A 14,150-nucleotide genomic window follows, 5' to 3' on the forward strand; every position below is an offset into this window, starting at 1 on the left:
TTAAATCTATGTGCCGTAACGGGACTTATTCCTGGGACTTTAACCTGTCGATAGAGCACTTACCTGTGAAAGGCAGTGGTTCCAGTTTCGAGTCCTGGTATCGTACACATTCTTAATCTGCCAGGAAGTTTGAGATCAGCGGCCAGTCCGTTGCAGAGTAGGAATCCATTATGGAAACAATCCCCACGGCTGTGGTTAAGCTATGTCTCCGCAATATCCTTTCTTCCATGAGTGCTAGTCCGGCAGGTACGCAGGAGAAGTTCTGCGGACTCTGGAAAGTAGGGGATAAAGTACTCATGAACGTAAACCTGTGAGAATGTGTCTTGAGTCGTGCTTGGATTGCTCAGTCGATAGAGCACTCTCCCGTGAACGGCCCAAGTTCGAGCCCGGAGCCGGCATACAGTTTTAATCTGCCAGGAAGTTTCAGATCAGCGCAGAATTCGCTACAGAGTGGAAATTCCTTCTTGTCCGAAATGTGTTTCCTGAATTCCGGGGCATAGTAATCTAAACAGAAAAGAGACAATTATAAAACTACTCGAAAGGAGTTCTAATAACAGAAAAAATCGCTCAAATGAAAGATATATAATGCAGGAAAAGTCCGCTAAAATTGCTGCCTCACTAAAGATCACGCACCATTTGCATCATAAAATCAGCATCGCATGTTGAACAGCCATTAAATAATTTTAAGATTTTTGTTTGGTGTGCAGTTTACAGACAAGTTTTTTTCTGCCAGCCTGTACATTTGTAATTGAAAATTCGACTCTATAGAATACTAATAATTTATTCTTAAGAACAAAGTTTATGCTAATGTTCCGTATTCCTTCTTTTCTGTCTAAAAGAACGACAGACAGTTCGTTTGCCCTTACACCAAAAGGGGAGGTGGTTGAGGGGCAGTACAAAATCTTATCTGCCAATAAGGCTATATTATTTATTACGGTGATGGGAATACAGAAAATATGTTAAGTCTGTCAAAGAGATCGCATTTAACATGAAGTTTTCGCAACAACTATACTCTGAACTATTTGCGATGATTGCTGATAACGGAAGAACAGTAGAGGTAATCAACACGCAAAAGAAGGCAAACTTTTACGAATTTCATTGATAACCTTATTAAGTTTGTAAGGTTAATCTTCTGGAAAATTTTCAAAGACCTGTGCTTGTAGAGAGCGTAGCGCATAGCATTGCCGCAAAAACCTGATACAGATGAAAACCTGAATAGTTAGTAGCATTATAGTGCGAGCGTGACGATACGTAAAGGGCAGGAAATTCTGCACCTGTAGGCCTAAGTGAGAACTTTAGATATTGTCTGAAATGAATCAGGAACCACCGTAGAAAATTTTAAATAACTAAGTGGCTGCTTATATATATTATGTTTGCTCTGAGACTCTTATTCAAGCACTAAGTCATCATTTTACTTTTATTTTTGATACTAATATAATTAAGACAGTTTATAAATTATATGATGGCTAATGACATACACAACTATAGCACTAAGAACAGAGATTAACGGAATGGATTGACACAATTTGTGAGGGCAAGACCCAACAAATATCTTAGAAATCTCTCATAGAGATCATGAACATGAGCGCTGGCTGCTACATTATTCACAGTCTTATCGATATGAATCTGAGAACATGGATTTTCCGCAGACCAGTAGCCTCATTGTTATCTGAAGGAAAACAGGAAGAATAATATTAATCCGCAACGTGTAGGTATAGTATTAATGAACTGTGCCACTAAGCAGGAAAACACAAAGATTTAACTGGATAATGCTGAATAGTGCAGTTTTTATCGACTATTGAACAGCAGTCGCTGACCAGCAAATTGACCGTGTATGGTTTCATACGTCTATCGGTAGAAGGTTTCCAAAAAAAGTTAAAAAGACAGCACTCCAAATTAAATTCGAATTCATCTTTAAACATTATAGGTGTGCTATCTGTTGTAAGGTGGATGAAACCCTTTTTTTTAAGGTCAAACATTGGCAAGAAAGTTTGTTTAATGCACTGTTTTCCTTTGAAAACTGGAGCGTTGATCTGTTACGTGTGAAATGTCTGCTATAAACAGCGCACAGCAGAAAATAAATTCAAGCTTAGCGTGCGGCAAGAAGGCGCCCAAGAAATTTTGTGTCGTGCCGTGAAATTTCCCTACGCTGCGCCGGCCACTGACCCGAAGGCCGACTACTTTTTATTGCCAGATCGCTGCTGTGAAAGAAAAATTTCCGTGCTCGATTCACAAGCTTGTCCTTGAGAAACGCTATCGTACAATGCCCGGACTTATTTAAAGGGTGAGCGCTCGAATGAGCGCCGCCGTGGAGTCGTACCGGATTGGCATCAGCCCTAGTTTAAGTATGCGGCCGAGTAATCGCTTGCGGTGCATCAAAATCTGTTTAAAATGCAAATGAAAACTGTCAGCTCGGCAGGCGATAACACTCTTTCACATCAACATCATATCAGTACGCCACGAGCCATCTGAAGGTATGAGGCGTAGGCTACTTCTGGTAGCCGTAACTGATCACTCCTTCCCTGTTACATTCGCGAATGGCGCGTGGGTAGAAACATCTGTATTAAAGGTAGGAGACGAGATACTGGCAGAAGTAAAGCTGTGAGTACCGGCCGTGAGTCGTGCTTCGGTAGCTCAGATGGTAGAGCACTTGCCCGCGAAAGGCAAAGGTCCCGAGTTGGAGACTCGGTCGGGCACACAGTTTTAATCTGCCAGGAAGTTTCATATCAGCGCACACTCCGCTGCAGAGTGAAAATTTGATTCTGGAAACATCTGTATTAGTTCAAATTTCTCAATTTTTTTCGTTGTGGTCATTTCGCGAGAAGCATGTGGAAGGAACTAGAATGTCCGACTCTTCCCGGGACGTACGCTGTCGAAATTACAGTAGTAAACTTCTCCGTGTCTGCCACTGGAGTTTGCTGAGCATCTCTGTAACGATTTCAAGTTATCTAAACAACCCCGTGACGAAACGCGTCACGGGGTTTTCTGTTTCTATCTTTCATTAATCCTACCTGGTAATGTTCCCACATTGATGAGCAATAGGCTACTCAAGGATCGGTCGAATAAGCGCCTTATAGGAGATTTCTTCCATGGATGAATTACATTTCTTTAAGATTCTTCCTATGAATCCCAGTCTGGCATCTGCTTTTCCTGCTGTTTGTTTTATCTGGTCGTTCCACTTAAGATCGTTCCGGAAGGTGACTCTTGGATATAATGTTTCCAGCAATTTGTCATCAATGGCGTAGCTGTACGATAGTGGATTTCTTCTCCTATGTACGCACAGTGTGTTACATTTATTTATTTTCAAAGCCAGCTGCCAGTTCCTGTACCATTGGTTCAAATGGCTCTGAGCACTATGGGACTTAACAGTTGTGGTCATCAGTCCCCTAGAACTTAGAACTACTTAAACCTAACTAACCTAAGGACATCACACACCTCCATGCCCGAGGCAGGATTCGAACCTGCGACCGTAGCAGTCGCGCGGTTCCGGACAGCGCGCCTAGAACCGCGAGACCACCGCGGCCGGCTCCTGTACCATTCTTCAATCCTCTGCATGCCCTCTTATACATCGCTACAGCCTTCTGTCGTCGCTACTTTCTTATAGACAACGCATCATCTGCGTACAGTCTTACGGAGCTTCCCACGGTTTTTATTAGATGACTTACATACCTTGTACAGTACCGGACCTGTCACACTTCCTTCAAAAAATGGTTCAAATGGCTCTGAGCACTATGGGACTTAACATCTATGGTCATCAGTCCCCTAGAACTTAGAACTACTTAAACCTAACTAACCTAAGGACATCACACAACACCCAGTCATCACGAGGCAGAGAAAATCCCTGACCCCGCCGGGAATCGAACCCGGGAACCCGGGCGTGGGAAGCGAGAACGCTACCGCACGACCACGAGCTGCGGACACACTTCCTTCAGGTACTCTAAAAATTACCTTTACTTATATCGCTTTGATATATTAAGAACGACGTGTCGAGTTTTATCTCCAAGGAAGTCTTGAATCCAGTCACAAATTTCGCGCGACACTCGGCAGACTCGTATTGTTTTCACTAAACGGCAGTACAGGACTGTGTTAAACGCTGATGTTAAGTCAATGTACACAACGTCAACCTGAGCGCCGTTGTCTGCAGCGCAGTGGATCTGACGGAGCAACAGTCCGAGCTGAGTTTTGCAAGATCTCTGTTTGCGGAATCCATGTTGATTTTAATAGAGGAGATTTGCGTTCTCCAAAAACGTCATAATACATGGGCATAAAACATGTTTCTAACTCTACAACAGGCTGTTGTCAACGTTATAGGTCTAGAATTATGTGCACGTGGATTCTAGTACCCCTTTTGAGCACTGGAATGACCTGCGCTTTTTTCTAGTCGCTAGGGACCATTCGTTGCTCCAACGACCTACGGTAACCTGCTGCTACAAGAGGAGCAAGTCCTTCTGCATAATCTCTGTAGAGTCTTAAAGATACCTCATCTGGACCACAAGCCTTTCCCCTACAAAGTGATTGTAATTGCCTTTTTATTCCGTGATTACTTCTCGCAATATCTGCCATTTTAGTGTTCGTAGGATAACTGAGAGAGAGACCACGAATTAAGTATTTCGACCTTCATTCTATTATATCCCGTTTAGGTGTCAATATGGCCACTGAGTGACTGATTAGATGATTTTCAAGCATTTACTGATTTTACAGAAAACCAAAACCTCACGACTTTTAGTAGGTCGGTATGCAAGCTTTTACTTACGAAGTCATTGAACGATCCTCTCACTGCTCTCCTTAAACTCATTTTCTCTTCGTTCAACTATCGTTTGTCAGCAAGGTTTTGACCCCTCTTCAGTCTTTGATGAAGTTCTCTCTGTTTATGTAGCATTTTTCTAGTACGGTTACTAAACCACGGTGGCTCACCGCTTACCTTAAAACGTTGCTTGGAACATACTTATCTGAGGCATACTGAACGATGCCTTCTAACTATTTCTATTTTTGCCTCACATTTACGTCCTCAGCACGGAGTATGTGATGGTTACTACTCAAATAGTCAGCAATTTGCATCCTGTCTCACTAAGTAAATATATTTTCCTACCTTTCTTAACAGTCCTTATAGCGCCTGTAGTCACTGATGTTATCACTTCTTTATGATCACTGATACCCTCATCTAGGTTAAATTATTCTAAAAGTTCAGGTCTGTTTGTTGCTAGGAGGTATAAAATGTTACCTCCACGGGTAGGTTCTCTAACTATCTGCTCGAGGGCATTTTTGGGCAACACAGTCAGCATAATGACACACGAATCTGTGTCTCTGACATCAGATTTGATCTCATGGCGCTGCCATGGCACACCTGGGAAGTTAAAAGTCTTCCCCATTTTAATAGCATGATCAGGAAACCTTTCCACAAAATTCTACTACTTTTTCCTGAAACGCTCTAGCACTACAGCTCCTGTCCCAGGTGGTCTCTAAAAGCATCCGATTATCATTTTAGATCCATCTTTGATAATTAACTTCACCAAAATTAATTCACATTTGGACTGCGTGATGTTCTCACTAGATATTATTGACTTCTTTAGAGCAAGAAATACGCCGCCATCACTGGTATCTAACCCATACTTGCCATAGATATTCCACCCCGAAATTTTTTAAAAATTCTTGATTAAATAAGAATGAAGGCTGACGTCTAGCGTAAATAGTGGTGCCACTGTGAGCACTAGATACATCTGCATCTTCACGGATACTCTGCGAATGACACTTAAGTGCCTAGCAGAGGATTCATCAAACACCTTCACAATATGAAACTTCCTGGCAGATTAAAACTGTGTGCCGCACCGAGACTCGAACATGGGACCTTTACCTTTCGCGGGCAAGTGCTCTACCGACTGAGCTACCCAAGGACGACTCACGCCCCATCCACACATCTTTAATTCCACCAGTACCTCGTGTCCTACCTTCAAAACTTCACAGAAGCTCTCCTGCTTCATTCTAGAAACATCCCCCGGCCGGCACTCACGAAGACGGCCTAATAATTGCTGAAGGTGAAGGGAGAAGGGCGAGAGAACGTCTTATACCTCAGTCCCCAGCGCCGATGCAGGGAGATGGTGTTGCGCATCGACAGAGTGGGATTCAACGCCATGCGAACCGTATTGCGACATTAAATATCAATGACGTGCGTTCACCGGCCAAAATACACCTACTGAAGGAAACGATTTGGGCATCTGATGTGGATATTGCTTTGCTGCAGGAAGTACACATATCTGCACTCCCGTACATCGCAGGCTACCAATCCTATTCGTCACATGGAGATCACAATGGGAGTGAGGTGGCAGTTTACGTGCGAGATGGCTTCCCAGTGGAAAACGTGTGTTACCTTCCCTCGGCTAGGGGAATGGCTTTCACGACGTTTGGGACACGCATCATCAATCTTTATGCACCGTCGGGAAACAATCGGCGGCGGGAAAGGGCGCGATTTTATGCAGAAGACATTGCCCCACTTTTCCATGGACGTTATGAATGTGTAATAATTGGTGGAGATTTCAACTGTGTTCTCAGCCCGAAAGACCAATGGCCGCAAGCAAACATCAGCCAAGGTTTGCGACTCGTTGTCAACGACCTTGTACTTAGTGACACGTGGGAATTACGACATGGAGATGCACCGGGATACACCTATGTGACAAGTCATTCGGCGAGCAGGTTAGATCGCATTTATATCTCACGTGCTCATGCAAATGATGTCCAGGACGCGGAACGCTGGCCATTGGCATTTTCTGATCACAGCGCTTACATCTGTACGGTGCTTCTTCCCCGTAGAGAGGTGTGGAACAGTAAGGCCCCGTGGAAATTAAACATTCAACATCTACATGATCCTGAATGCCGTCACCGGATCCTTGAGACATGGACGATGTGCGAGCGAAGGGTTGGAAGGTATGCGACGAAGCTTGATTGGTGGCTGACTTGTGCTAAACCGGCGCTTCGCCGTACGTTCATCTCATATAGCAGGGAGATGGCAGAATGGCGCCGCCGAACGACCGACTTTTATTTTGCAGCGCTGCGCGACCTGGACGATGGTCCGCCTGGACAGGACGTCTGGATCGAACGCAAAAGGATAAAAGCTAAACTAGTGGCTTTAGCTCGGAAACATCTTCAGGGAACCATGGTGCGCGCCAGATGTCACGATACGATAATGCACGAGATTCCTTACATGCACCACGTCGTGAATGAACGAAAGCACCGACGACGCGTTTTGGTACGGGAGTTAATTACCCGCGAAGACCGGAGAGTGACGCGTCAAGCGGACAATGTCTCTGCATTCGTCGACCATTACCAACACATCTATCGGGAAGAAGCAGCCCCTGTCGATGACCTCGAACGTATAGCCACGTACGTCTCCCGTACACTGACGGTGGAAGCCGCGGGAACCTTACTGGAAGCCATTAGCTGTGAGGAAGTACGTGATGCGATCGCAAAGGGTGCGTTGAACCGGTCCCCAGGCATTGATGGACTTCCTGCTGAATTTTATCGAGAATTTCGCAACGAAATGGCACCGCGATGGACGGAAATGTACAACGAGATGTTAAATTCCGATGCGCCTATTCCACCGGGTTTTATGGAAGGCCTCTTGGTGCCAGTACATAAACCGAAGCCAGGAATTACGGTCACAAATTATCGCCCCATCACCCTGCTTAATGCCGACTATAAGATCTTTGCACGGTTGCTAGCGTCCCGATGTCGTATGTTAATTCGTAGCGTTCTCTCTCCAGAACAGACGACACCGGGTGGATCGGTGAATGTGCAAACAGCTACTGGCGAATGCCGTGATGTGATAGCGCTGGCGGAGGAGTGCCGGCTTAAAGCGGCGATGGTGGCGGTTGATTTTGACAGTGCTTTTGATAAGGTGCGCCACAACTATCTGTACGCTGTACTGGAACAAATGGGATTTCCAGACCGTTTTACTGGTCTCTTTAGAAGGATTTATGGGGGCGCACAATCCTTGGTACAGGTTAATGGGCGTATAGCAGGGCCCATTCAAATTCGACGATCCATTCGCCAGGGCTGCCCTCTTTCGATGCTGCTGTTCGCGATAGCGTTGGAACCATTAATTGGGAGGCTAACAAATTCTCTTTCTGGGACGGAACTGCGGGGCTACACCTTCAAATGTCGTGTCTATGCGGACGACCTCCTGCTGCTCGTTCGTTCTGAAGAAGAGGTGAAGACGGTCCTTGAACTGTTGTTGGACCACAGTGTGACGGCGGGTAGTGCAGTGAAGATGAACAAATCGGCAGCAATGCCGGTTGGAAGGGGCCTTACGCCAGAAGAAATCAGTCCGTTTCCTTGTGTGCAACGATTCCGCTATCTCGGCATAGACTTTACCTCATCTGTAAAACATACTGCGGCAATTAACTACCGACGTATTTTACAGATAACACGTACCATGGTCCGACAACATCTCCTACGGCGCCTCGATTCTTTGCAGCGAGTCGAATATCTGAACACTTATGTGGTTTCTCGAAAGGTGCATATTTCGCAGATCACGCTCGGACGTCGACTTCAATCAGCACTAGGCTATTTTGTGATGATTGGATCGCCCCTCAAAGTGCGATACACAACGCTCACGCTTCCTACGGACAAGGGGGGACTCGGACTTACGAATGTTCACTGCCGAGCGACGGCGCTCCTTCTAGCCACGATGTACAAGCAATGGCGTAGCGGGCGTGATTCCCTTACATCCCGCCTACTGGATCTCCTAGTTCCAGCGTCCCTCACACCTCCGGTAGCGGTGGGCAACATTACGCCACATTTTGCGCATGTATCAACATTTATCGTGGAACTTAGTTATGTCAGAGACGAGCTTCCGCGCACGAGACCACCATGCGCGAAGGATTTTTATGTTTGGCTGCAACGACGGATAAGTCGTAATGTCATTGAACTCAAACACCACAAGTTGCATTGGCCGAAGATTTGGAGACATGTGCACCAAAAATTCCTTCCTACCTTCGTTCGGGCACTGTGGTTCTCTGTCACCTGTGGCAAGTTCAACACCAACGAACGACTCTATGCAATTGGACTAGTGGACACTCCACTATGCCCGAAATGTCGCCAAGTGGATGACGACCATCACCGCTTAACTTGTATCGCGGTGGAGGACGTATGGCTCCTAGGAAGACAGATGGTAGCTTGCTACCTCCGTGTGACCCCGCAACATATTACACCTGCTTCCTTCTTATATCCGGAGAGTGACTACTTTCCGGCGACTAAATCACACTCGATCATCTGGGTCAAAGGTTGGACGATCGCGTACCTCTATGGGGATGCTGCCAAGTCGCGACTCAACTTTTGGTATTTCTTGCAGCAAGCCCACAATGAGGTTCATACACTCCTGGAAATTGAAATAAGAACACCGTGAATTCATTGTCCCAGGAAGGGGAAGCTTTATTGACACATTCCTGGGGTCAGATACATCACATGATCACACTGACAGAACCACAGGCACATAGACACAGGCAACAGAGCATGCACAATGTCGGCACTAGTACAGTGTATATCCACCTTTCGCAGCAATGCAGGCTGCTATTCTCCCATGGAGACGATCGTAGAGATGCTGGATGTAGTCCTGTGGAACGGCTTGCCATGCCATTTCCACCTGGCGCCTCAGTTGGACCAGCGTTCGTGCTGGACGTGCAGACCGCGTGAGACGACGCTTCATCCAGTCCCAAACATGCTCAATGGGGGACAGATCCGGAGATCTTGCTGGCCAGGGTAGTTGACTTACACCATCTAGAGCACGTTGGGTGGCACGGAATACATGCGGACGTGCATTGTCCTGTTGGAACAGCAAGTTCCCTTGCCGGTCTAGGAATGGTAGAACGATGGGTTCGATGACGGTTTGGATGTACCGTGCACTATTCAGTGTCCCCTCGACGATCACCAGTGGTGTACGGCCAGTGTAGGAGATCGCTCCCCACACCATGATGCCGGGTGTTGGCCCTGTGTGCCTCGGTCGTATGCAGTCCTGATTGTGGCGCTCACCTGCACGGCGCCAAACACGCATACGACCATCATTGGCACCAAGGCAGAAGCGACTCTCATCGCTGAAGACGACACGTCTCCATTCGTCCCTCCATTCACGCCTGTCGCGACACCACTGGAGGCGGGCTGCACGATGTTGGGGCGTGAGCGGAAGACGGCCTAACGGTGTGCGGGACCGTAGCCCAGCTTCATGGAGACGGTTGCGAATGGTCCTCGCCGATACCCCAGGAGCAACAGTGTCCCTAATTTGCTGGAAGTGGCGGTGCGGTCCCCTACGGCACTGCGTAGGATCCTACGGTCTTGGCGTGCATCCGTGCGTCGCTGCGGTCCGGTCCCAGGTCGACGGGCACGTGCACCTTCCGCCGACCACTGGCGACAACATCGATGTACTGTGGAGACCTCACGCCCCACGTGTTGAGCAATTCGGCAGTACGTCCACCCGGCCTCCCGCATGCCCACTATATGCCCTCGCTCAAAGTCCGTCAACTGCACATACGGTTCACGTCCACGCTGTCGCGGCATGCTACCAGTGTTAAAGACTGCGATGGAGCTCCGTATGCCACGGCAAACTGGCTGACACTGACGGCGGCGGTGCACAAATGCTGCGCAGCTAGCGCCATTCGACGGCCAACACCGCGGTTCCTGGTGTGTCCGCTGTGCCGTGCGTGTGATCATTGCTTGTACAGCCCTCTCGCAGTGTCCGGAGCAAGTATGGTGGGTCTGACACACCGGTGTCAATGTGTTCTTTTTTCCATTTCCAGGAGTGTAGATGGTCACACTATGGGAAAACCTTTGCCAGCTATCTTCACGCAGTCTTCCTCGACCCCCCACGCAGTTGGGATGTGCCGGGTGCAGTCGGTGTGCACATTTGACGCTTCTCTCACCGCTCCATATGTAATGCACATACTATACCATGAACTGATCTACATGTTCCTTTTAACAGAGTGATCTTTATGGAAAATAAATAAATAAATAAATAAAAACAACATCCCTGTATCCCTGTCCCTTTACAAAAAAAAAAAAAAAAAAAAAAAAGTCGGTAGAGCACTTGCCCGCCAAAGGCAAAGGTCCCGAGTTCGAGTCTCGGTCCAGCACACAGTTTTAATCTGCCAGGAAGTTTCATATCAGCGCACACTCCGCTGTAGAGTGAAAATTTCAACCTTCACAATAATTCTGTATTATCCTACTCTAGAACAACGCGTGGAAAAAACGAACACGTTCATCTTTCCGTGCAAACTCTGATTTCCCCTTTTTTATTATGATTATCGTTTCTCCCTAAGTAGGCTGACGTCAACAAAATATTTTCGCATTTGAAGGTGAAAGTTAGTGATTTAAATTTGTGAGGAGATATCATCGCATCAAGAAACGCGCTTGTTTTAATGATGTTCACCCGAAATCTTGTACAATGTCAGTGACACTCTCTCCCCTAATTCTCTATAACGCAAAACGTGCTGCCCTTCTGTAAACTTTCTCGATGTAGTGCGTTAACCCTATCTGTGAAGGATTCCACACCGTGCAGCAGTACACCAAAAGAGCACGGACATGCGTAGTGTTGGCAGTCTCCTTTATAGATCTGCTGCGGCTTATAAGTGTTCTGCCAATAAAACACAGTCATTGGTTCGTCTTCCCCACAACATATTCTGTGTGTTCCTTCCAATTTAAGTTGCTAGTAATTGTAATATCTAGGTATTTATTGGAATTTACAGCCTTTGAATTTGATTGATTTATCCTGTAACGAAAGTTTAACAGATTCCTTTTAATACTCACGAGGATGATCTCTCACTTTCCATTATTAGGAGTGAATTCTTAATTTCCACACAACACAGATATCTTGCCGTGGCGGACGGGCTTATCCAAGTAAGATAAGCCGTTGCTGATTGCCGAAATTGTGCAGTCATGCACATTGAAGAGTACAGATGGTGTAATGTGCATCTCAAACTCACAGCCGTCGTATTGCGATTCATCTGCAATTTGTAGCCGACCCCATTTGCGGTAAGACGCTTACAACGACATCTAAATTCTTTTTTGTTCCGCGACGTTTCTCTCTTCGACAATCATATGCTGTTCAAATTTGACGTCACTCTGAACAATGGTTCTCGTTCTACAGCATTTTGGAACTGCAACTTCAGCTATGGACACCTTGCATATCGACACACTTCCTTATGAAAACATGACTCTCTCTTCTCGATACGCATCACCTGCTTACTATACATTACACTCTCCAATTCAACTAGCTTGTTCGCTACTGGCTGCCGTTATCGTCTCTTCCATACCATGCCACTCCATCCTATCGACGTTCGTTACATTACAATTCAATACAACTATTGGATGAATCCGCAATCATCAATAAAAAGAGCTTCATAATAAATTGCGTTCAAACGCTGCCCAAAACAGCATCAAACATATTGAGCCGTGGCGACTGGCGGTTGGGTGTTCTACTTGCATCGCTGATATCGATATTCGGCTGTCTTGCTATCTTTGACTGCTCCCCCCGGCGGGTTTTCCGAGTGAACGTGTGACGAGTGAGTCTCCAGTCGGCGTTCAACTAGCCAACTTGTGTTGAAGCCAAGCCTGCGTCCCTAACCGTGGTGCATGGGCCTCGCCGTGATCGCCACCCTTGTCTTTTGTCGCGCCGGATGTACGGTGCCGATCATGGGGTACCTTGACGTGCAAAATTGTGATGGGTTCGTCGTCTCATGCTGAACAGCTTCCCAGCTCGTGATTTGCAAGCTCCAAGTTATGTATATGACTTTTATTCTGTGTTTAATTAAGAAGACTGTTGAAACTTGTGGCATGGGTAGCTGCCGGAGATGGTTCTGAACTTGGTTCCACACTGGCTATTTTAAGGAGGCTGATGTTCCTCATTTCGTTTCTTATCATCTGTGAAGTGTGTGTTTTAAGTGGTTTTCGTGCAAATTTTAACTTGTTTCAGGACACATTGACCGCTTTGGGACTGATTGCGGTTGTGTACGCGCCCGGCAGCCGTGACGTTAATGGTTTAATCATTTGTCACAGCAGGATTTGGTATGTTTATTTAATGTTGAAAGTGCCTTAAGGCAACTGGAAGTGATCTCTAAGTTTCCTGCTAATTTACTGGGAGACGGGAAATGTTAGAGTATTGCTCCATAAGAATTTGGGGGCATGCTTATTATATATTCCAGTGGGGCTGTCATTTGACTTTGTTTTCATTGCAATCTGTTTGTGCTGCAGGCCATTTGTTAAGTCTGCTCGTTTCCTGGCGTCGGTGCGGTCTTGTCAGGACCGCCCATTGTGAGGCCAGTCGGACTATATATAAATATATACCGCCTGCTAGTGAAACATGGACTCTCGGGACAGAGGAAGATCAGAAGCTAAATTCTTTTGAAATGTGGTGCTATAGACGCATGCTCAAAATAAAATGGATCGACAAGGTCACAAACGAAGTGGTTCTGGAAAGAGCAGGTGAGAAGAGAAGCTTCTGGAGTTTCATTGTTAAAAGAAGAGTGCAATTTACAGGCCATCTATTAAGACATAAAGGACTCCTGAACACAATCATAGAGGGATATGTCGAGGGAAAAAGACCAAGAGGAAGACCACGACTGAGGTACATGGATCAAATCGTGAAAGATGTGGGATGTAACACCTATAAAGAAATGACGATAAAAGCTGAAAGACGCACAGAATGGAGACAAGCTGCCATTGTAACTGTTGCAAACCAATCCTTGGATTGACCACTACAGAAGAAGAAGAAGAAGCTAGTGAGCCTGTGCACAAGCCGTGGGGAATGAACGCTCATATTGCCTGCCGGCCGTAGCGTTATTGCTTCCAAATACTGCTGTGGGTCTTAACGCTGTTCTCTAAAGTTAAGTGCAATTTGGGAATCATATTGAGTCATTATGTCCGTTATTTAAGTGAGGCCACTTTGTTAATATTAGCATTTCTGTAAGTCATTTTACTGGTTGAGTAATTACTAGCCATTCTTATTTAGCACTTATGTTAATCGTTTGTGTATCTTTAATGAATGTGCAACTTGTTATTTTTCCTGCGTGCCAGTTTTGCGACCATGGTTGGCCCACTTTGCATTTTTAGTATAAGCATGTTTCACTGTGGACCTTTATGTGGGCAGTTCAGTTTCATTTAGCTTTAAGATC

The sequence above is a fragment of the Schistocerca cancellata genome, chromosome 4 (assembly GCF_023864275.1).
Source record: "Schistocerca cancellata isolate TAMUIC-IGC-003103 chromosome 4, iqSchCanc2.1, whole genome shotgun sequence".
NCBI lineage: Eukaryota > Metazoa > Arthropoda > Insecta > Orthoptera > Acrididae > Schistocerca > Schistocerca cancellata.